This window comes from Sorex araneus, chromosome 3 (assembly GCF_027595985.1).
Source record: "Sorex araneus isolate mSorAra2 chromosome 3, mSorAra2.pri, whole genome shotgun sequence".
NCBI lineage: Eukaryota > Metazoa > Chordata > Mammalia > Eulipotyphla > Soricidae > Sorex > Sorex araneus.
Genome location: NC_073304.1, coordinates 74,709,278 through 74,732,930, shown reverse-complemented (window position 1 = coordinate 74,732,930; position 23,653 = coordinate 74,709,278). Strand labels below are relative to the sequence as shown.

The following is a 23,653-nucleotide window of genomic DNA, read 5'->3' as shown; positions in this document are numbered from 1 at the left end:
GAAAATGTACTCTGTCGGGAAATGTTCTCTGTGTGATTTCCTTGGTCTCTGTGGTTTTTTGCTGGGCCTTAAATCACTGTGTCACCAACACTGCTGGGAGCAAGCTGACTTTTGGAGGAGGAACCAGGGTGTTAGTCAAGTCAAGTGAGTACTGGGGCTTAGCCACAATTCTGTTTCCAAATTGAAGCAGACATTAGTTATTAAATTGAGCATGCTATGCTCCTCCATATTAATCTGCCTCAAACTTGTGTTAAAAATCTATAGGGTTGCTCTTATGCAGAAGCACTGATGCCTACACAAATTTGTTGTGGATAAAGACCACTGCTATCTAAGGTTCATCTTCTTCAGAGAAGGAAAACAATAAAAATGATCTCCTTATTTCTTTACATCCCTTATATGATTGTCTCAAGAAGCAGGGAAGGTGGAAAAAGATGATGTTCTCTATATTTGTAGTAGTGGAGTGATGTGGACATGCTCACCATAGCAAGGCAAAGGCCTGCATTTTCTAAGGTTCGTTATATTGCCGTCTGTACCAAGCTTCAGTCTTTATAACCATCACTCTGATTTATCTCCTCTGCCCCTCATTTTTCTAAATTAATGCAACTGAAATATTGGTAATGCTTATCTCCAGGCTCACAGAAAACATGTGAGGATTTAAAAGACATTGTTCTGAAAAAAGAGTTGATTTGGAGGTTGCTTTCCACCCTTCAGAGGGTGAAGTATTGTTTTTGCAGTGGATGATATTATCTGTTTCATTGGGAAAGAGAATAAAGAAGGGAGGGGATATTTGAAAGGCAAGGTGATATGAGCAATATTCATACAAAATAAATCATTGAGGCATTCAGCTAGGAACCAAAAGACAATGTGGATTTACTCATCCTTCACTCATGGCCAGGGGGGGATACCTTAGAGAGAAAGACCTCTCTGTCCATAGCATGGAGATCATGACTCCAACTCTGCCTAACTAAAAGGACTTTGTGACTCAACTGAGATAATATATGTAACATCTCATTGAAAACTTTGGGTGATCAGACTCATGTTTTCTCTGAAAGTTGGGATTTATCAAAAATTCCACTGGAGAGTAATTATTAATTGTGAGCAATCTTCATGGACCTTGTCTATAAAAGAGAATTAATTTAATTTGGATGTACAGTGAGCCATTTTAATCTTGAAGAAATAGGTCATAAGAATTGGTGAACATCACTGACCTGGAGATCATCAGAAGCCTGAGATCTCTTGGGTGAGAAATACGCGACATTGGTGGCTTATCATAAATGGTTTCTAAGATTCCCTACCTTTCCAAAGATTATGTGAATTTAAGACTCTACTGAGTTTACGCAAATGAGTGCCTAGTGTTGAACTGGGTTGCAAATGAAAGAACTCTGGGAGAATTCCTGTGCTTGAAAATGATGGGGCCAGAGTGATATAACTGCATGTAGGGCACTTTCCTTGCATGAGGCTGGCCTGGGTTCAATCTCCTGAATCTTACATGGTCCCCAAGCTTACCAAGAGTGATCCCTGTGCACAGAACCAGGAGTAAGTCGTGAACACCGCTGGGTTTGACCAAATAGAATACAAAGAAAAGAAAGTGAGTAGCATTTGGTTTTTGTGGTGAAATCGATCACTGTGGGGTTCAAATGTTCAGAGACTGGTGTTTGGGAGAGGAACCGTGTTAAAGGTGAACTCTAGTAAGTATTGCCATGAATTCTGATTTTTATTAGTGACTGAGGCAGGTAACATATTTTGGAAATCTGAGTGGACTGCTAGATGCCCTCAGTTTCTTCAAATTTAATGGGGAGCAGAATACTCCCCACCTCAACCCCTCCCTCCCTGACCTAGCTGTAAGTGCTCATTCTGCTCTTTCATGGTTTGCATTATTTGAAATTTATTACTAAAGTCAACTTAATAAGGCTGCTCACCCATCCCCATGCCAGCTCTATCAGAAATACCCGCTCTGGAATGTCAATACCTTTGCTACCAGTTGGCATCCTCTTACAATCTTGATGCCCTAAACACCAAGTACGACTGGTTCCAGTTACTCATATAGTATCCCCAAGTTTCTTTTTTTTTCTTTAGAAGAATAACTTTTCTAACCAGGAGTTTAGGTGGTAGAACTAAATATAGTTGTCAGCAGAGAGAAGGCGTGATCTAAGCTTCCATGCCATCACAGAGGCTGTGGATCTACCAGGCCCTCAAATTGCTTATCTGCAACTAAGAGAAGATGATTAATTCCTCTCTTGCTGAATCTCATGTCACACGTCACCAATTCAGAGAGACCTGACCTGCACGGCCAATCTTACAGCTTCTAAACACAGCCACTACCGAGGTGTTCTCTATTCTGTTCTCCAGTCAGAGTCATGCACTTGAATTTCTTGACATCTATATATTTTCTGATGTCTGCCTCCCCCATGATAAGCACCAGGTTGATAGGGACAGTGTCCAAGAGGTTCTCTACTGTATCCCTGTGCCTTTGTGTGGAGGTGTTTAGTAAATAATTACTGAGTAAGTGTAGACCCTTCCATCATCTACCTCATTAAGAAGTAACAGCGTGCTGTTATTGATATCCAAACACTGAAAGCTCACTGAATTCTTTGCCAAGGACAAAACCAGAATACAAGTTTCCACTGCTTATAGTGCTGTATACTAGGTGAAGTGAGTGCGTGGTGCATGAGGTATTTGCAGAACCTCATTTCACTGTGCTTAACCAGGGAGGATATGCACTGGTCTTTGGAAAGGGAACTACCGTATCTGTACGTTCTAGTAAGTAACAGTTTATTATTGATCCTAATGCCTCTACTTTGCAGTCTTAGATTGTATGTCTAAATATCTCTATTCCTTAGTTTGGGGGTTCAATGATAAAAAGCCATTAAAACAAATAAAAACATGGATCGGTCCCCGTTCCTAATATTCAAAATATATCTTACCCTCTATGCTCACAAAACAGTTTTTTTTTTTTACTACATTGAAGTGATAAAGAACAGTTGCCTAACAGACAGGAGCCATTTGCTAAATGCTTCTGCATGACATTGTGTACCCGGGTTGATTCTTAAGCCAAAATGGGGATCAGAGTTGATTTTCTTTGTCTAGTAAAACAAGATTACTGGGTGAAATTTTGCAAGTCTCTTTGAAAAAGTGTTGTCTAGAGAGTTGTCTTGACAGTCATTTATCAGAATTGTCTGGAGAATATCTCTAGGACCCTTATCAGACTTTCTTACATCACTATTAGTGGGTCCTGCAAAGAGGCTAAATTCCATGGCTTAGTCTTTATTCCGGTAATGAAAAGGAGGAATCCCAGTCAGAGCTCTCGGGAGGAGGAGAGACGTATGTTAATCACATTAATCTATTATCAAGGTAGCTTGGGCATTGTGTCAGGCCGCATGGCACTGTGATTTATAACACATTCATCTTGGGGAGTGGGACAAGATTATCAGTAAAACCCAGTAAGTAGGCAATATGTCACAAAAGTAGGAGACTTAATGTGGCTACTGAGGCCCATTGAACTTACTGCAGTATTTGCAGGGCCCAAGTGTTAAGAAATTAATGGTTTATGCAGCCTTAAAAGCATTCTGATGTGGAAAGAAATGTGAAAGTAACAGCACAGAAGATAGAAAGATCGAGCCGTGGAGAGAAAGAGTCATGGAGCTGAACCAAGAATAACATTCCAGAACATTCTGCCCGTTCCAGAAATGAATCCTAAATAGAAAGCCAGAAAGCTTGGGGCCAGGGAGATGACTCAAAGAACTGGAGAGTATGCTTTGCGTGCCAGAGGCCAGGGTTTGATCCCAACACCACAAAGACTGGAGCACATGCTTTGCATGCAGGGCACCTTGGTCCATGCCCCCAAACCAAAGGTACCCCCGAGTACTGCCTTTTTGCAACCCCAATAGAAGAGAAAACTTAACTGAACACTCCCAGTTCTTCTATGTCTGGTTTAATTAGTACATTTGGGTCATAATTTATTCACACATAATATGAAAATATTTCATATCTCCTCATACATTATTTTAAACCAGATAAGCAAATGGGTATGAAAAAATTTTAATTATTAAATGCTCTATATGGATAAAATACTTTATTTCAGAACAATAATAAAAATTGAGGTCAGCTGCGACTGGAGTAATAGCACAGCTGGTAGGGCATTTGCCTTGCATGCGGCCAACTGGGGTTTGATTCCCATCATCCCATATGGTCCCCTGAGCACCGCCATGAGTAATTCCTGAGTGCAGGGCCAGGAGTAAGCCCTCTGCATCACTGGGTGTGACCCAAAAAGAAAAAAAAAATGAGGTCAGCTAATGGAACTCCTTATTTTGTTTTGCTTGATTTTGGGGTCAACACCCAGTTGTATTCAAATACAATTCCTGTCAGTGCTTGGAGGAATCATTTGGTTTGGGAGCCTGAACCAAGATGTCTCACATGCAAAGCATGTGCTTCAGTCTTTTGAGCCATCTCCTAACAAGCCTTAGCTAATTCTTCTACATGAAGAAAATATTGCAGCTATTTTCACATATATCTGGAGTTATAAGCGAAGATAAAAGTCTTTCTCATCTAATGAATCACAGTTACTTACAGGTAACCCAGGTGAAAATGTCAGGAGAAGGGAAGCCATTTTATAAATACTTTTATTGCTGTGAAAATACTGGGAGTTTCCAAAACCTTTCTTTGGAAAAGGAACAAAACTCCACGTTGTCCCAAGTTAGCCTAGTTCTTCAGAATTTCTTATTACCTGCATTGTTTCCTCTCAGGGTGTAACATTTGGAACACCTAATGAGTTGGAATAGGGCCTTTCCTGCTCACTTTCAGAAAATTTAAATTAGGGATTAGAGAAGGATCCCTTATCCGCCCCTTAACATCCTAGTAGTATTGTTTCATCGAGTTGTACTCATTCTTAATTGAAAAGAGAGCCATGACACTACCTGCAAGATCAATGGAAAAATAGTAAATTTGCAAAGTATAAGAACTGAAGAGAAGATAAGTAGTGTTTGTTTAGGCTTTTGATTTATTATTATTATTTTTTAATCAACCCGGGTATCCTTTTATCAGAAAGACCTTTGACTTTGGGGGCAGAAGTAACCAAACTCTAACTGAGCTACCACAGCTGTAAAGCAGATTGACTGGGAAGAAAGAGCAGGAGGTTGTCACTCTTCATGACCTAGATGCTACTCCATAAAGTCTCAGATTGATTGAAGTTAAAATTAGGGGAGACACGATGGCAGGAATCTAACAATTGATAGCCACAATGGAGACCAAGGGACTAGAAACGTATGTTGGATAAATAGAGTTGAAAATTGTGAGTTTGATGGTGAGAGTTGCAGAGATGAGGGTAAGTGGAGATTTCCCTTGAAATGTTGCTTAATAAATGCCCAAATAGGTGGTGGGTGGTCTGTGGTTTATGTGCAATATAAAAAAGGAAGTTAAGATGTAGCCCCCCTCGGGGCTGGAGCAATAGCACAGCGGGTAAGCCGTTTGCCTTGCACGCGGCCGACCCGGGTTCGATTCCCAGCATCCCATATGGTCCCCTGAGCACCGCCAGGAGTAATTCCTGAGTGCATGAGCCAGGAGTAACCCCTGTGCAACGCTGGGTGTGACCCAAAATGCAAAAAAAAAAGATGTAGCCCCTCTCGTGGGTGAAAGAATCTTCTCTCTCAGGCTGGGTTCTGAGAAGGAGTGGGCTTGTGGGTGTTTTAGCTTTACTATGAAACACTGTGGGAATGATGGAGGCTTTCAAAGGATCTTTGGGAGTGGGACTAGACTGCTGGTCAGGCCAGGTAAGTAGAGTATCAGAGCAATAATAGAAAGATTGGAGACAAAATGTCTTCATGTCTCAAGAAATGATTGTGTAATGGAGAATGAGCTGGTGTTTTTTAAGGATCCTGTTACTCGAATAGTGTCTGGTTAGAGCAAGAGAATTAATTGCACTGGGGCTGCAATCTCACTGTGGAAGGGACAGGGAAGGATTCTCTCCTAGCAGCTCCTCCCAAGATTTATGTTTCTGCTAAACATTCTCCTTGCATCCAGGATATTTGTGTCTTTGTTCGAACAGAACTGGTTCAGTCTGCTTTGTCTCAGATCTCTGGCTCTTCCTTTCTAAAACAGGTATGATATCTAAGTCATGGCCCAATTGTGGCCCAAATGAGGTGTGATATGTGTACATTGTCAACCTCTTTGTATGTAATTGGTTATCTGTGAAGGACAGTTTTCTTTCCCCTTTCCAAAGTGGATCAGAGATTGAAAAGCCCAGCCCTGCAGGATGTTTTTGTATGGGGGTTTTATAGAGTGTGAATACAGGGTACAACAAACTCACCTTTGGAAAGGGGACTCTGCTTCTGGTATCTCCAGGTAAACACTGACCCCCTAAGTCCCCTATGTTTATTCTTTATCCTATTTAAGGCTTCTACAAATGTTTATTGTGCATCATCCTTGTTTCATCAATTGAAACCTGTTAATGTAAGTTTGTAGCACTGCACTGTAGCACTGTCCTCTCTTTGTTCATAGATTTGCTCGAGTGGGCACCAGTAACATCTCCATTGTGAGACTTGTTGTTACTGTTTTTGGCATATCGAATACCCTCCTGAAAACTTTTTTAAATGGAAATCACTCAAAGAAGAGTTGGAAATAATAGTAGACCTCATTTTCTTAGGTCAGAATAGAACAGAGATTAGCACCCAAACAATAAGGACAAACCTGACTTTTCCAGAAATAGCCTGGCTTCATGCATAAAACTTAGAGTTTAGTCATTCCCCAGGTCTCGCTCCCACTGCCCTCACCCTCTTACCTCCTGGACAATCTACAACATGCACAGTGATACAAGCCTTTCATTACAGAGATCATCCTATTAAAACTATAAGATCTTTGAGAGCAAAAGCTCTTCTTGTATCCCATGAAGTGACTAATTTGGTCCTTTAACAAAGTAAGTGCTTCATAAATGCTTGTTTAATTAAAATCAAACACGGGGAAAAATCAGGTTTTTCTGCCAAAGGGGAAAAAGAGAATAAAGTAAATGATACCATGAATTCAGTAAGTGGAGGAGAGGGAAAAATTAGATGGGGAATCAAATAGACCTGCGTTTTGATCTCTGCTAGCAGCTAGCAATGTAATGTGGAGCAGAGTGCTAGCCTCAGGTCTCACTCTTCTCTAGAAGTGGCAGGTAAGTCCTCAATGCCCTTTTGGGCCCCTAGCACCAATAATCATTCCATTGTAGAAGATGGGGGGTTTCTCGTATGAATGACTCAAGCATCAGTATGTTAATTATATTATTATGTATTGATCATGTAATACTTGATCAATAATAGATTAGCAAGGTTTTATAACTTACTAGGATATAAGTCAGGAAAAGGGATGGAGGGGCAGAAGGAGCTTTTTATTAAGCATCAACACTGTGTGGCTCCTGGGGAACAGGAAAAACTCCCTCACCTTTGGGTCTGGCATCTCACTGCAAGTGGAGCTGAGTAAGTGTAAGAGTCGATAGCAATTACAGAGTCTGCTGGTGATGGGGAACATGACAAAAATTATTTTGTCTTTTGTATCTTATTTATTATGAGCTATAATCTAGTGCTGATGTATTAAGAGTTATGGCACCCCGATAAATGAGTCAAAGTGTTCAAAAATCAAATGAGCATATTTTGGGGGTGGAATTTAGCAAATCACTGATTCTTTTCCCAACATATGAGGTTGACAGAAGCCCTGTCCAGTATTAGAGTGTTTAGCACTAGATTTGAGCTAACTGAAGCCAAATAGAGAAAAAGGCATCAAAGAAAAGAAAATTGCATGGCCAGGACCTAAAAGACCCTTTCTAAGTCCATTGCCAGAGATTCAGAGAAATACTGGGAAGAAGTTATCCAAGGCAATCTTATCCACACCCCCAAATAAGCCAACTCCAATTCACTCCAGAGATTGTGTCCCTTTACACTAAACATTGTTCAAGAAGAGGCAGTGAAGGGCAGAGAAAGGGACCCAGGACTTCTGATTTCCATCTAGAGCTCTAGATTTGTTTTGTACCTGACTAGGTGCAGGACACGAATACGTCATTATTCACTTGGACCCCACACTCTTCCAGTGTGAGACCACAAAGTCCAAGCATCTTTGGATCTGGGATCTCACTCCTGGCCAGGCAGAATCTACCCTTCAGAGTTTATGTGATGGATTTCTAGGGCCATTTTGTAAGCAAATTCTAAAATCCAAAGGAATAGGCTTTTTAATCAAGAGTTTAACTTAACCTAGAAATAATATTAACCCCTTTTCAGAGCTTATAATGCAGGAGTATACTCACAAGACAACAGTGATAATGACTTTTAAAAACAAGACTCAAGCCACTACCTGTCTGATCCCTTCTTTTATCTACACATTATGTCACAGATCCTAATAATGCCATTTGCAGGGAATTAAGAAATACATGGACTTTCTTTTCTCTTAGATACTTCCATGACTTTAAGTTGGGGTTTTGGGAAATCCTCATGTGGATGTCCCAAATCTAAAGGCTTCTCTATTATTCATAGGAAAACCGAGAGCCACTGGAATGTTTACTCCAAGGCCTAAACAATTCCCCATGGAAGCTCCCGTGTTCTAATTCTCTGCTCCTTTACTGTTTTCTTAGACTCTCCCTGCAGACTAGCCATCCGTGCAACTGATCTGCAAGAATTTGACTCATTTGTGAATTTTATTTAAAAATGCAACCCTGAGGCCACTTTGGATCTTGCTGGATAAAAAAACTTAGCTCTGAAAGGGAGTCCAGAAATCATATTAATTCATACACATTTACTTTTCCAATAAAGAAACTGAGACCCACAGAAGTGGGTTGATTTGTCCAAAATACTATAAAGCCAGTGAAACTAGGGCTGGAACTAAAACCTGAGGATCCTGGTCCCTGAGTCACTTTTCTATGACTACTTTGGTGTTTAGTGGACTAACTTTCCAGTTGGTAGGTAGGCTATGTGAGAGTCTTCATGAACGAAAAAACAAAACTAATTTGGTTTAACTAGGGGAATACAAAAAGGTCTTTCTTTTTTAAAAAAAAAATGATGATTTTTCTTTTTCTTTTTGGCTGATACCTAGCAATGCTCAGGGGTGACTCCTGGCTCTGCACTCAGGAATTCTCCTGTAGGTGCTTGGGGGGAGGGGGGGTGGCATATGGGATGCTGGGGATCTCAGCCTCGTGCTAGGGAAATGCCCTACGTGTTGTACTATCACTCTCCCCAACCAAAAAAAAAAAAAAAAGGTGCTTCGTATTAGGATCTTTCCCATGGCCTTCCTAGACCTGCTTCCCAGCTGTGGTACCAAACTGGGAGGAAAAGGTCTTTTTTGTCATGATGCAAATCACTGTGGGGACTACTGGGAGCTTCAAACTTGTCTTTGGGACAGGAACAAGACTATTTGTTCAAGCAAGTAAGTTCCATAAAATAAGTTGACTCATATTATGGTAGAAGGACATCTGTTTTCATTAATTTTTTTTCTGGTTTGGTTTTTTTCTATGGTCTAAATTAGAAAGTAAGGATTGAAGATGTGGCTTAGAGGTTAAGCATGTATGAGGCCCTGAGTTAAATTCCTGGCACTGTTACAGAGGGGAAAAAAAATAAGGGAATAAGTAAGAGGATAAGTTAGTAATGATAATGTTACATTAGACCAGATCTGTAAGTTTCACTCATGCAGGAAATATGTACACTATATCCTGGTCCTGCCTAGAAATGAGTCTCAGTGGTTATGTGAATGACTTCATCTACCTGAATGTTCATAACATCTTAAATATAATCTATTGTATACCAAATTGAACCTCCCATTCAGTTCTGCTTTTGTTTTTGTTTGTTTTGTTTGTTTTGTCATCTTGGAGAAATGAAAATTCACTAGTAAGATTATATGTTTCCTCTCTCTCTGGCGCATGCACACACAGATGCAGGAACATTCTGGTAACTACTTGTGGGTGCCTTGTGTTGAAATCCCACGTGGTGACTTAGGTACAGGGTATCATTTTGTATAGAGTTATGTCAGAGTGTAACAGGATATCAGAAACTTACATTTGGAACTGGCACCCAACTTTTGGTCATCCCAAGTAAGTCAGATCTCAAGAAATGAGTAGCCCCCACCTCCAAAGTTGATTTACATTTATATCTGTAGGTCATCATCTGCTCTATGATAAAATATTGGATTATATTGCTTCTTTTATTATCATTATGATGATGATGATTATTGCTATACTATTATTTTGTTATCGCTGATCATCATATGCGTATATATATATATCTTCTGCAGTATTATTCTTATTTTGTTGGGGGGTTTTTTGTCTTTTTTTCTCCTTGGAAATTTTTTTTTTAATTTATTGTTTTATTGAATCACCATGTGGAAAGTTACAAAGCTTTCAGGTTTAAGTCTCAGTTATACAATGTTCATTGTCTTTTGTTTTTTAGTGGGGGGATTGTTGGGTTTTGTTTGTTTTGAGGGGTGTGTGTGTGTGTGTGTGTGTGTGTGTGAGATTGGGCCCCACCTAGCATAAATATCAATAAGCTTAGAACTTTTTTCTGGCTCTGTAGTCCTGGCAGAGCTCTGGAGAACAATATGGGGTACCGGGGAATGAGCCCAGCTCAGGTGCATGCAAGGCAAGCTTCCTACCTGCTGTATTATCTCTTCAGCTCCCTGCCATTTAATTCTTTTTACCCCGTAAGGAGAATCACTGTCTTGGTATCAGGAGAAAAAAATGTTTGAGTTTCCTTTGAGACAATGCCTTATTTGTTCATTCAGTTGCTACTTCTTTTCTGAGAATCGAGATGAACCTCACTGTATTTTGGTTTCTATATTATCTTTACTCAGAGGATACTTATCTTTTAATCTCTCCCCAAACGAGCCTTTCCTGTCCCAATAATTATCATAGTAAAGGAAAGTTCAACTCTGTAAATGATTCTTGAGTATCATCAGCAAGCCAAGGATCATAATTTGTGCAGAAAGAAAGGTAAAAGCAAGGGAGAAAGAAAGAGGGAGCAGAGAGAGAGTCAGAGGAAGGGAGTGAGGAAGAGAGGAAAGAAGGAAGAAAGGACAGAGATGTGGTCCTTCCCCTCAAGAACTCCAGTCTTATTAACAAGGTACATATGTGTGTGTCCAGACAGTGCTGTGGGTGTCTTGCACACTGGGACCTCGACTGGAACCAGAACCAAGGTGACAAAGGCCATATTTCCCAGATGTGTTTATGGGAAAGAAGTCAGTCAGTTACCAGCTGGAATGTTTGACTTTCTTAAGGAAGAAAATCCCAGTTGGTGGTAGGCACCCTATGGGAGATGAGAACAGAAACCGAAGTGAGTCGGGGTGACTCACCATGGCTCCCGCTCAGCCGGGGGGACGCAGTGCCTCTGAGTCATGCGGAGGCATGATTTTAGCATGAGCTCGTTGAAATGCTCCTACTCTTTCTGTCACTGTGAAAAATCGAGTTTTGCATAGGTCCCCAAGAAAATGGCGCCTTCCACTCAGGCACTGCAGCTGAGGTGGGGAAATGCCCGCCTGCTCCCTGGTATCTTTAGAAATCCTCACACCCACCCAGACTGTGTAGGAGGCAGGTTTTGCGCAAAATTGTGTGAAGGTTCTGTTTGCCTGGTGAGGGGGAAAGCAAGAGGCTGTGTTTGCTGGGAACTGAAGAGGAAACTGAAGGGCCGTGAGTAGGAGTGGGGCTGGAGCCAGCACACCCCTGAGGAGGTTCCTGCAAGTCTTCCCAGTGCCCAGCCCAGGGGGAAAATCTCAGAATCAGCCCCTCTAGTCCCACAGCCTGAAGGACTGCTGTGAAGGGCATGTACACGGCACGAGAGGTTGGCAACACCAGAACCTCGTTTGCTATGTACCTACTCAAAGTGTGACGATGGAACTAATAGATTCACTTTGGGAGAAGGGACCCACGTGGTGATCACACCAAGAAAGTGAGCCTGGAATCCTCCTCCAGTACAAATGACTTCCTGCTCCCCACCACGGCTCTCCCTGCCCTGGCTGCTGGCCAATTTCTGATTTCCATGTGATCTGGGAGAACATGTCATTCCTCAAGATCTGACCTCAGTTTCTGAGATGGTCACATTCCCAAACCTTCTCCTGCCCCTCCTCATTTCTTCCTCTTTCCCCTTTTCTCAGTATGTCCCCTGGTGGCACTCTCTTCCCTGAGGGTGGGCTTCAAATCCAACAAACGGTCAAAGAAGTGAGGGGGGAGAAGGTCTTACTCACGTTGAAGGGGAGACAGAGGTTCAGGGTCAAAGCATCTGCCAAGGCCTTGCCGGACAGGCCCAGCCCTTCACTATCTGAGTCTGGCTGGTCCCAAATGCTAATGTGGCCTCAAGGCCCAATGTGAGGTCAGCCACCGAGAGTTGGACTCCGTCTGTGCTGACCATGACTTCTGTGTGCATTCACTTCTTCATACCCAAAGTAGGGAGGAGTATGATGTGTCTCTTCCCATCTTTCAAAAATGCTTATGGAACTTTTTCCTCCGGGACAGGAGCTCCTAAAAGTAGGGCTCTCCAGAAACAAAGCTAGCAAAGAGCATGGAGTGGTCTTGCCCATGTCTGGACAGTAAAGGGAGAAGGATAAATCAACCGACACCAAGGCCAGGAGATCCAGGACAGCTGTAAGACAGCACCTGTGATTCTGGGAATAGTGGTCAGTGCTGCCCTGGGTTGTCCCCCAGAAGCATTGCGGTAACTGGAGCAGGGAGGTCACGAGAGACAGGTTTCATCAAAGGCTTTGCTTACTGTGAGTATCAGGAGGATACGGCAAACTTAAGTTTGGTGGAGGGACCAGTCTCGTTGTTCATCCCTGTGAGTAATACGAAATGACCAAGAGAGATTCTTGATCAACATCAAGGGGAAATACTGGTAGGACATCTCAGAAATAGGGGGGCTGTGCGAGGGTCTGCCCTATCGAGAAGAGAGTCCTGTGTTGTCTGGAAGCAACTTTGTGCTTTGTGGGGTCTCATGAGACTATTGAGGTTGGACTAGACAAGGCTTTCCCAGGTGCTTCCAGAGAACAAGTCCCCAAGTCTGAGCAGAGAGACATTGTGTGTGGTTATTGGGGGAGCCATAGCCGGCAGTGCTCTAGGATTACTCCCAGCTCAGTGAGGGGTAGAGGAGAGATGACCATGCCGTGCTGGAACTGAACCTGGTCTCCTCCATACAAAGCATGCACTCTGTCCTTTGCGCTCTCTCCCAGCTTCATCGTTTCAATCACTATTGTTATATTTTAGGTAATATGGTTCGAATAGTGTTGACATGTATGACTTAAATGTAAATTATTACACCTCACCACCATCAAGGTGCCCAAGACCCTCTACACTATCCTGGTGTTACTTCTGATCTGCTTTATCCTTCCCCCTATTCATTGCTTGTTAATCTGTTTTGCAATCCAAGGTCAAGGGCATGTCATCATTCAATACTGTCAATTCCCTTCTTTTGTTTGTCTCTAAACCACAGATGTGTGAGATCATCCAGATCCCATTTTCAAAACAGCTCTTTTTCTTGGTAGCCCTGCAGTTCAACCCTTTGAGGCTCAAAACCTTCCCTGGGATCCATGAGATATCTGTCCTCCACAACAGCATCCCAGTCAGGGGCTAAGATGCCCCAGCATGCTGAAGGAAGGGAGACCAAGGACAGGGACAAGTGTCCTCTAGCTACAAGAACTCTTCCTTTCCTTTTCTGTAAAGCATTACTGAGAATCAGCATATCATTGCTTTCATTTACTGAATGCCTCTATGTCAATGACTCTACTCTCCTATAAATTCTTGTATGTTCTTCCAGGCTCAGACCCATCCTAAATCAGGCAGCTGGAATTAGGCCTATTTTACAGATGAGGAAATCAAGGCCTGGGAAATGAACTTGCTAAGAAACATAGCTAGGAATTACTCAACTGAACTGGACTCTCATCTAGCTAGAGGCTGGTTGTTAACCAAACTACCACACTGTTACCCTCAACCCTCCTGCCCTCTGTGGAGGAAAACCCCATGTCCCAAAAGTCATCTGCTTGGTTCTTGGTTTGCCTATTCTGAACCTTCTTGCTGTGGTGATCATGGCAGTCCAGATACAGGACTCAATGTTTCTGAAGGATCGGTAAAATCATTGAATTGGGTCGATGGGAATTGGGCATGGTAGGGAGAAGAGTAGAAAACTACAGGGACTGTGTTATTAAGTATAAAATGATGTGGTCAGAGAAATCTACCACTGAACCATTGAGCAAGTAATTTCAACATTTTGTTCCTACTAGTCAAGGCTATGACAAGGACTTAGACTACAAGGGGGATGGGGAGTCCATGCAGTCTCCCAGGTGGTAGAAGGCAGGTATTTGTAATGCACCATAGCAGAGTGTAGACACGGGCAGCAGAACACCCACTTTTGGGAGTGGAACAAGACTCCGAGTACATCCAAGTAAGTGTCTGACTTCAGACTTGAGCCGAAGACGAAAGTCTCTAATGCTCTTAAATGACGAGTCTGTACTTTCTGGCCTAGTGTTTCATGTATAAAACTTAAAGATTTTAAAATTTGAATCTCTAGCTACTGACTCAATAGTAGCTTGCTTTATAATGGTAATTACTGCTAATGGGAATTGACCTCTTCACTGCTACAGAGATAGACTCTTTGGTTGAGTTCTTTAAGGCAAAACACCTCTTTCAGAAAGGAAATTGTCATTGATTATGACACCCCTCCCTCTAATTTATATTTGTTACTATCTAGCTCCCATGAAAGAGGTTAAGGTAAAACTCTTGAAGACCTTGGACATGCCCTCACTAATCTAATAATCTAATCAGTAGTTGAGGAAAAAACTTAATATTCAAATAATGCTGGGACCAGGCGCAAAGGACTGGTGCATGCAGGAGCACCACATGATCCTCCATAAAACCAAAAACCAAATAATGCCAAAACATACATATATGTGTATACATGTATATACGTATATGCATATATAAATAAACAAAGAAAATGAAACCATACAGAAGGAAGTCAAAACAGAAATCAAATAGCCTCATAAAATAAAAGAATTGGGCAGCATTAAAAATGAATTAAATATTTAGAGGGTATATTTCATTCAGTCAAGATATTGAGCATCTGTTATATTTATTCTAAGCACTATGCCGGATATGAGGAAACAAGTGAAGAAAATGCAGAATCTGTCATCCAGAATTTCAGAGTGATCAATGTCTCACCCTCTAGTGTCAGCATATCACAGCGGAGATCCATAGAAAGTGCAGTAGGAGGAATGAGAGCTATAGTACAGGGGTAAGGCACTTGCCTTGCACGCAGCTGACCAGGGTTCAATCCCATATGGTCCCCTGAACCTTCCAGGATCCCTGAGCACAGAGCTAGGAGTAAGCCCTGAGGACGACTGGGTATAGCCCAAAAAAAAAACACAAAGGAACAAATATTGGAGTGGCAGCAGGAAGGAAGGCCTCCCAATCTTCAATCCTGGTCCGCTGGTCTTTAATGCACTCTGTTTGGTGCTGTAAGCTCTGTGAAACCAGGATCTTCTCACCTTCTTCCTTACATCCCCAAGCCCCAGCTCACTGGGGTCACCCAACAAATGGTGTTGAAAACTGCCTCCTGGGTAGGAGTCGGGGAAGGCGGCTGTGAAGGGATAATAACTGTTTCAAACATATTGGTTTAGACATTAACAAGTCTTCTCCAACAGAGAGAGTTGTTAAACTTCAGAACAGGGAGATTACAGAATTTATCCAAAGAGTGTGGGTGGGTGAGAACTTGTCTCTCTGGGGAAGCTTCCTCTGAAATTTCTCTATTCATTTCTGTACTTCTCCAAAGCCTCTTCCTGCCATGGGGTGCTTCAGGCCACATTCAGGAAGTCTGAAGCCCATCAGACTTCTTAAGAACCCCAGTTCATAGCCATAAAGACTACAATGCCCAAGATAGGAAAGCAGCACACGTGGGTTTTAGCAGTAGAAAATAACTTCTGATGATAAATATATTAAATCTCTGTGTCCATTTGAGAGACTATCAGGAAACATTGTTCTAAGGACTTTTCTTCATTTCACAAAAAAAAAATGTGAAAAGGATGGGGAAGGAAGATCAATCAGTTCTGATTTGGGAAAGACTTTTCCATTGCCTTTGTTCCTAGCAGGTAAACCCTGCAAAATGTTGGTGATATGGGTCCTGCATGTTGATTACATCCCTCTCTGCCCGCAAACTAGTTCTGATGGTAGCAGGGGAATTAGCTCTCCAGCTGCCTGTGTGTTTAGCCGCTGCTCAAACAAAATGAAGCTGGTTCATAATGATCCAAAAGAAATAGTATCAGTGAGGCCCCTGATTGTGTCTCCAGGAGTAGGGTAGAGAATAGATTCAGCACACAGAAAATCTGAGGCTAAAATTTGGCTTGAAAATTTTAATTCTTGGGGCTAGAGAAGGGACTTCCAAGAAACGTTTACATAAACCTTGCGTATGTTCTACAGATGTGTTTTTAAATAGATATACATATGTGTATATTTGGATTAATTACGTTTAAGGAAACACTATATTTCCTTTATTTGGTTCGTTTTTGTTTGTTTTGTTTTGTTTGGGGACCACACCCAGCTCTGCTCAGGGCTTACTCCTGCTCTGCACTCGGGAATCTTGGGGACCATACGTGGTTCTGGGAATCGAACCCAGGGTAAGCACATACAAGGCAAGCACCGTACCCATTGTACTATCTCTCCAGCCCCTTTCCCTCATATTCCTTTACTGAATAACTTTAAGACTTTCAGAGTCTTTAAAATGCTAAAGTGTAAGCAGTCTTAAAAAATGAAACTATAATCAATTGCATTTTCCAAATGTATTTACCTTTAGAATCTTTTTTACTTCCCAGTGAAATTTCGAGCTAGAGTTCTGTGAAATTCTGACTGAAAAGTGATTCTAAACCCCTCTCAACCTTCAAAATGTCTACACACACACACACACACACACACACACACACACACACACACACACACACACACTCAGAGCTATTTTGGATGTCAGTCCTTGTCTTAGAAATCTCCAGAGAAAAAGATTGTTCAGGCCCCAAAGATGATTTATTCCTGATTCTCACAACCCTCAGAGAAAAGAGGTCCCCTTGCTGCTTGTATGTCTTATTTAATCTCTCTGTTTCTGCCCATAGGAATAATAGAAGCACCTTCTAAGAGGAAAACCTTTATAGACCCCGGTTCTGTGGCTAAGTCTAGCCAAGGTCTCCTGTCTCTTGTCAGTGTTCTAAGATTTCCCTCGGCTCATTTCTTAGTCAATCCCTGGCTTTCCCCCTGAAGCTGCCTGTTTTCCTCCACTCTCGGTATGGTTCCAGAATGGGCACTCGCTCCGGGAAGGCTTCATCAGGGAAGGTCTGGGCGGTTAGTACAAAGAAAACTGAGAATTAGGGTCCTGTAGACCGAACATCCTGCTCATGTCAAAAAAAAAAAAGGTGATTTGGGGGGATCTTATAAAACATCAGTGTCCCCAGGCTGGTCCTGCCCAGGGACAGTTCTTGTAAAGCTGCCTCCTACTGTGTAATGACTGGCAGTTATAATTCTCTGACCTTCGGAGCAGGGACTAGGCTGGCTGTGGGCCCACGTAAGTACAACCCCACAGATGACCAGGGATAAAGTACTGACAAGTGGCCAATAAGAAAACAACCAAGGATTTATAGCAAACATGGGGCTATTTGAAACCTTTGCTTTCCATGTCTGCACTTTCTCGGTGACTTAAAATGTTCCCATTTTTTATACTAAAGACAGAAGTGCCAAGAGCCAGTTGAGTAAATGAAAATCTGAGCAGAATAATTTACAGAAACATTTAAAAAAAAAAAAAAGAGTCCCAGGTACTCTGTGCTCTCAAGCAAAGCTGATAACATCAGCACCAGATAATCAGAACCTTCAGGAAATTAGCTAAGTGCCCTTGGGGAAACGTGATGAGTTCAGGGCAAACACAAATTCTCCTTTATTGCAGCAGGTAGCTGAATTCCCCGGATTGGCTACTGAGCATGGTGTGTGGGGACACTGGCTTGCTGAATCTTCTCTCTGGAGTTTAGTAGAGTCCTGTTATTTGTTGTTGTTTTAAGTATAGCTGGCAAAGGTAGATCCCAGAACTTTTTCAAGGTCTATAAGCCTCTCTATCAGCCTCCCAAACAAGCTCTGCTTTTTTTTAAGTTTGAACTTAAACCAGAGCACCTCCAGATTTTTTTTTTGGTACCATTACCATTTAAATAGAAATCTGGGCATTTTTATCCTGGGAGAAGGCCCAAAACTCTATTAGGATCAAGGTGATGACTCAAAAGACTGGAGCCCATGGTCCAGGATCCCAGTCCTGGGAATTACATGGTCCTGAGCACTGCCAGGATCATGTAATTCCATGTTGGGTCTACCTTTACCAGCAGTGCTTAATATAAAGTGTCCACTTTCTCAATAGCAAAATGGTAACAACCATACTATGAGCCAATCCCAGATCGTGCAGCACCTAAATGATAGCCTTTCTAAAATAGTATTATCTTCAATGTTTTGCTATACTAGAGCTTATTTTATTGTATAAAGAAAGACAAACAGATTTCTTAGGAAATAATAGAACTGAGAAATGAGATTCCCAGGGAGCCCTTTTAAGTTGGGTGTGCTCAGTCTGGTGGTTTCCAGAAGTTTAACATCTGGAAGGTTATTGCAAAGACTTTACCTGCAGTGGGGATTATTCCGGTGGTAACAAGCTAATGTTTGGAGCAGGGACCAGACTGAGTGTCCAGCCAAGTAAGTAGACTGGAGTAAGGGTGGGCATTGATAGCTAATTCTTCTCAATCCACAATGTTGAGTTGATCTCAAACAGTTTCTCCCTAGAATACCAAATGATTCTTTGGTTTGAATCACCCTGCCCCCAACATCTTCCCATCCAGTTTCCAATGTTCCAGAAACATCCTCAGACTAGGACCTTGGGGATTATTGTACAAGTAGTTCTGGAGCTTCCAAGAGGAGATCCCAGACATTGCTGCTCTGAGTTGGGGCTTTTGCTCTGCTGAATTCTTAATATCTTAAAATCTCAACATTCCAGTCAGCATCCTATAGCATGGGGCAGGAGAATTGAACACTAATGGTAGATTTCCAGACAGAAGGGTAGAAGGGCTAGTGCTATCAAGTGGGATTCTCCTCTCCTCTGGAAGAGCACGGTGCTTCGGTTGAGGGAGAGGAGGGTTTAGTTAGTTTCTGTAATGGTGTCACTTGAAGTGTGAATTCTGGAGGAATGACAGGCCGACTCACATTTGGGAAAGGAACTCGGATATCCATAATATCTGGTGAGTTCTCCCAAGCGTCACCTCTGGCAACTCCGTGGATCAATGTCATTAATCCCTTCCCCTGGGGATTTCAGTGATTTCTATCACCAGGCTTAACTCTAGGTGTTCTAACTGATTGTCTTCCAGAGGAGTTTGTGAAAGGGGCAACAACACCATCAGTCTTAAATCTCTGTTTTTCTATGTCAAACACACAGTAAAATTTGGCCTTATGTTGCTCAATGGATATTTTTAAGTGACTTCTATGTGACCATAACACTATAAAATGTTAAGACTGAAGATGAAGAAGTCTAAGCTAATTTCCTGATCTGTCCCCCAAATCATATTTAAAAACTGGCCAAAGAAAATGTTGTTAGTAACTGGAAAAGAAGATTATCGTATTAGGTAGTTGATGATGTCAACAGGCACTGTGGTCTGGAGAGGAACAGGGTCTTGGTGGGAAAGTGAGCCAGATGTGAAAAGTTCATACAGTAGAAAGGACTGGCTAAGCCTGGAGGATTCCCGTAAGATCTGCGTAGGCAGGTCAGGGAGCTAACTCAGGGGTGCACACCCTGCATGCACAGGGACCTTAGTTTGGTCTTCAGCACCACGTGGCCTCGCCATATCACCCTGTGGCCTCAATATCACAAGACCAAAGAAGCAGAGCATCACCAGTCTCCCACACTGACCCATTCCCCACCTGGTCATTGGGAGTGATCCTGGGCCCTGAGTATTGCTCAGGAGGCCAAAATAGTATCATACATACATACATATATATAACACATAACACCCCCCATACACACACACGCACACAAACAAATGATTAAAGGAAAGGGGCTGGAGCAATAGGACAGTGGGTAGAGCATTTGCCTTGCACTCGGCCAACCCAGGTTTGATTTCCATCATCCCACATGGTCCCCCGAGCACCGCCAGGAGTGATTCCTGAGTGCATGAGCCAGGAGTAACCCCTGTGCATCACCAGGTGTGACCCAAAACCAAAAAAAAAAGTAAAAAAAGTAAATGATTAAAGGAGAATTCCAGGTATAGAAATAGAAGTCATGGTCTTGAGAATGAACAAAACAAAACATTTTGGTCTATGCAATACCTGACACATCTGATAATAAAGTTGGAGAAAAAGGCAAAAATATCTTCTTAGACCACAGAGAAATGGAAAGCTAGGGCCTGCAAGAGAACACAGATTTAAGACCAGACCCAGCGGTGGGGAAACTAACTGGAAATTCAACTTAGAAACACAAATCAAGGGCCGGGAAGATAATACAGCAGGTAGGGTGCTTGCCGTGCACATGGCTGAGCTGGGTTCAATCCCCACATACCCCATGTGGTCCCCTGTGCTCGGCCAGGAGTGATCCCTGAGCACAGAGCCAGAATAAGCTCTGAGCACCAGGTATACCCCCCTGACGCCCCCCCCACACACAAAGAAACTCAAACCAAAGGGGCAAGCCCTTTTCATGGACAGCTCATAGCCTAGAGACCACCTTTCTTTATCCTCACTGTGCTCTAAGAAGCTTACCTACCCCTTAAAGGAGCAAAAAACTTAAGGGTTTCTGTAAAGGAGACTCTGGGTGGGCTATGAAAGTGCTGCTTCTGGGATACAGTTTGGCCAAGGAAGCAGAGTCTCTGTTATTCCTGGTAAGAATGTCCAGTTTAACGCTCCTGCTTTCATGAGAGGACTCCAGTCAGTGTTGTTCACTCACATTGGGGGGTTGCTAAGTGCCTTAGCACAGATTTGGTAGTGAGGGAGATTTCAATCTCTGCTGTGCCCTTGGGATGTGAATTCCTAGACCATTGGGACATGTGTTGCTGCACTTACTTTTGAATACAAATAAAAGGTTAGGATTGAGAAAAGCTGAACTTCCACAGTGAAAAATGGATTCAGTCTTGCTAACACTACTTTCTGAGAGTTCCTCAGTGGTAGGATGTGTTTATCTTGCTAGGTGGAACAGGATGTCTCTCCCTCAGGGCTCTAGCAGATGGACTCCTACAGACTCCAATTACAAGTAACTCATTTCTGTTTTCAGACAAAAAGATAAGGTTGTACCAGAGGGAAATGGGGTAAGAGTGAAAGAGGAGATAGAAGAAATCAAGCTTACTCATTCATCTTTCTTTAAAAAAAAAAAATCTAATAAGCAGGAATTTTGCTCGTCTGATGGTCACTAATTTATGGCCCGCTAATTTATTCGACAGTAGTTTCTGGAGTACTTAGTTGGTGGCAAGTACTAGGGAAATAGCCATGAGCCAAAGATAGACCTTTGCAGTCACAGCTCACATTTTAGGTGGCCAAGAGAAAGAGTTTGACATAGTTGTACTCAGAGAGGACATGGAAAGGACTTATGAACCAGGGATATGGCTCCAGGCACAGGCTTGGCATGTGAGATCCCTGGTTTTACTACCCAGGACCACAGGGTTTCCCCAAACCTCTGGGTGTGTGAGCACTCCCAACTTGAAAAAAGAAACCTAACTCTCCAGGTCGTGATTGATCCTGCATGTCATGCCAGGAAGCTTGGGCCTTAGATTATAGGCCATAGGGAGTCCTTAAATTATTTTGCACAAGAACAACTTCATGTTTTAGACAAACACTTTGGGAAAATGAGCTCAAAGGAGAGACAGAGGGGGACGGAGAGGGTGGAAGATGACAAGGTTGAAAATGAGAGTGGGAGAGACAGCAGCAGAAACACAGAGGGAGAGCTAGCACGCACCCAGCAGTGAGCCCGAGACTTGGGAGAAGCTGCATGGCACTCAGTTCCCGTGGCTTCATTTATTGCTGCTGCCTTTTTCTCTGTCACTAGCAAAGGTGAAAAATCGGCCCTGTCTCCAGTAGCCCCCCACAGACTCAGAGTTGGTTTTTTTTTTTATGTCCACACTCAGCCCTGCTGCCTTCCTCACAATCCAGTGCTCCCCAGGCCTCTCCTCAGGCCGCGCCACCACCCATCACCCCATCACGTTTCCTGTGGTGATGGAGGTGTCCTGTCAGGCTGACCTCCCCAGAGCTGCCGGCGCTTCTTTACTATTTCACTCTTGAAGCGGAGTTTGAATTTTTAACTCGATTTTTACTTTTCCTTCCACGCATAGCTAAATGACCGCATAACACAGTCTAGAATTCTGTGTTACCCAAAGTAGATGATATTGCCTCCCGCCAGGGCTGAGGAAATCCGTAACATGACCTGGACGATGGGGGTACTTCAGGTACAGCGGGGGACACCGTCTGTTTAAAGAAGTTAGCTTTCACAGGAGTCATCTTCTTCTGAAAGGGGGGGAGTGGGGGCAGCAGGTCAAGTAGGTTTGGGAACTTCCGGAGGTCTCCTGTCTCCCGTCCTCACAGCAACTCCCTTTCCCCTGTAATGCCAAACTGCACCCACTGGCACCTTATTTGCAGCCTCTCCACCCCCTTCCCTGTGCTCCCCCTGCTCCTCCCCACAGCGCCTGCCCATAACTAACAAATCCACGGAAATGCGTACGTGGTGCTCTGGGCCCTCGCTTGCCTCTCCCGGTTGAGTCTTTCCCCGACAAGGATGTCAGGCCTCCCTGTGGTGGTGAGGGAGGACAAAGCCTCACTGTCCTTCACGTGGGACCACAGACCCACCCCTGCTCTCCCACTCCCGCAGACGCCCCCCACACCACAGGCAGCTTGGCCCTGACACAGCACCCCGTCTGCCAAGGGGCTGATTTCCCTGGCTTCGGGGCCCACTGGTGCTGCCAGGGCCACCCTGGCTGGTTTAGGAAAGGGGTGAGGGGTGCATAGTGGGTCTGAGAAACCTTCCTGCCTGGCGAGGAGCTGTGGGAGGAGAGAACCACAGGGGCAGGAAGTTGCAGTCCCACCCACCCACCCCAAACTCTCTGGGTGGCCCCAGTGTGTTAATCCCCCTGGCAAACCTCTGCTTCCTCCTCTAAAGGCAGGAGGTCTGAGAGAATAAACAATGTGAGCGCATTCAAACCCCAAATCCTTCGGAAAGACTGAGCCATGTTCCCAGCACAGAGGAAAAGCCCCGCCCCACCCCAACTCCCGTTTCCGAGGGGCCGAGAAGCCAGGTTGTTCGTCCCACTCGGCACGGCACTGTCCTGGCTCTCGCCTGACCCTCCTGAGGGCTCCAGATACTTTCTTTTGTTCTTTTTTCTTTCTCTCTTTTTGATTAGACCCAGTTTTATTTGGAGAAACTCTCCTCGGCGTGTCAGAACAGGAGGTGGGCAAGACGGCATCTCCCCGTCACTTGATGAAACTCAGGACCTGGCGGCTTCTTGCTCAGGGTCTCCTGGCAGGGCTGGGGTAGACATGGCCTTCTGATTTATAATTTAGAAATTTAAACCTATTATATGGGTTTTTCCGAGAGTATCTCGCCCGCATGGCAGAGCCTGGCAAGCTCCCTGTGGCGTATTCGATATGCCAAAAACAGTTAGCAACAAGTCTCACGATGGAGACGTTACTGGTGCCCACTCG

The 23,653-nt window shown here is 43.4% G+C and overlaps 1 protein-coding gene across 1 annotated transcript in view; it reads left to right on the top strand.

The window, feature by feature from the left end:
* The window catches only part of LOC101539425 (T cell receptor alpha chain MC.7.G5-like), a 499,205-nt gene that overhangs the window by 470,398 nt on the left and 5,154 nt on the right, over window positions 1-23,653 (top strand). The gene's annotated exons all lie outside the window — the stretch shown is intronic.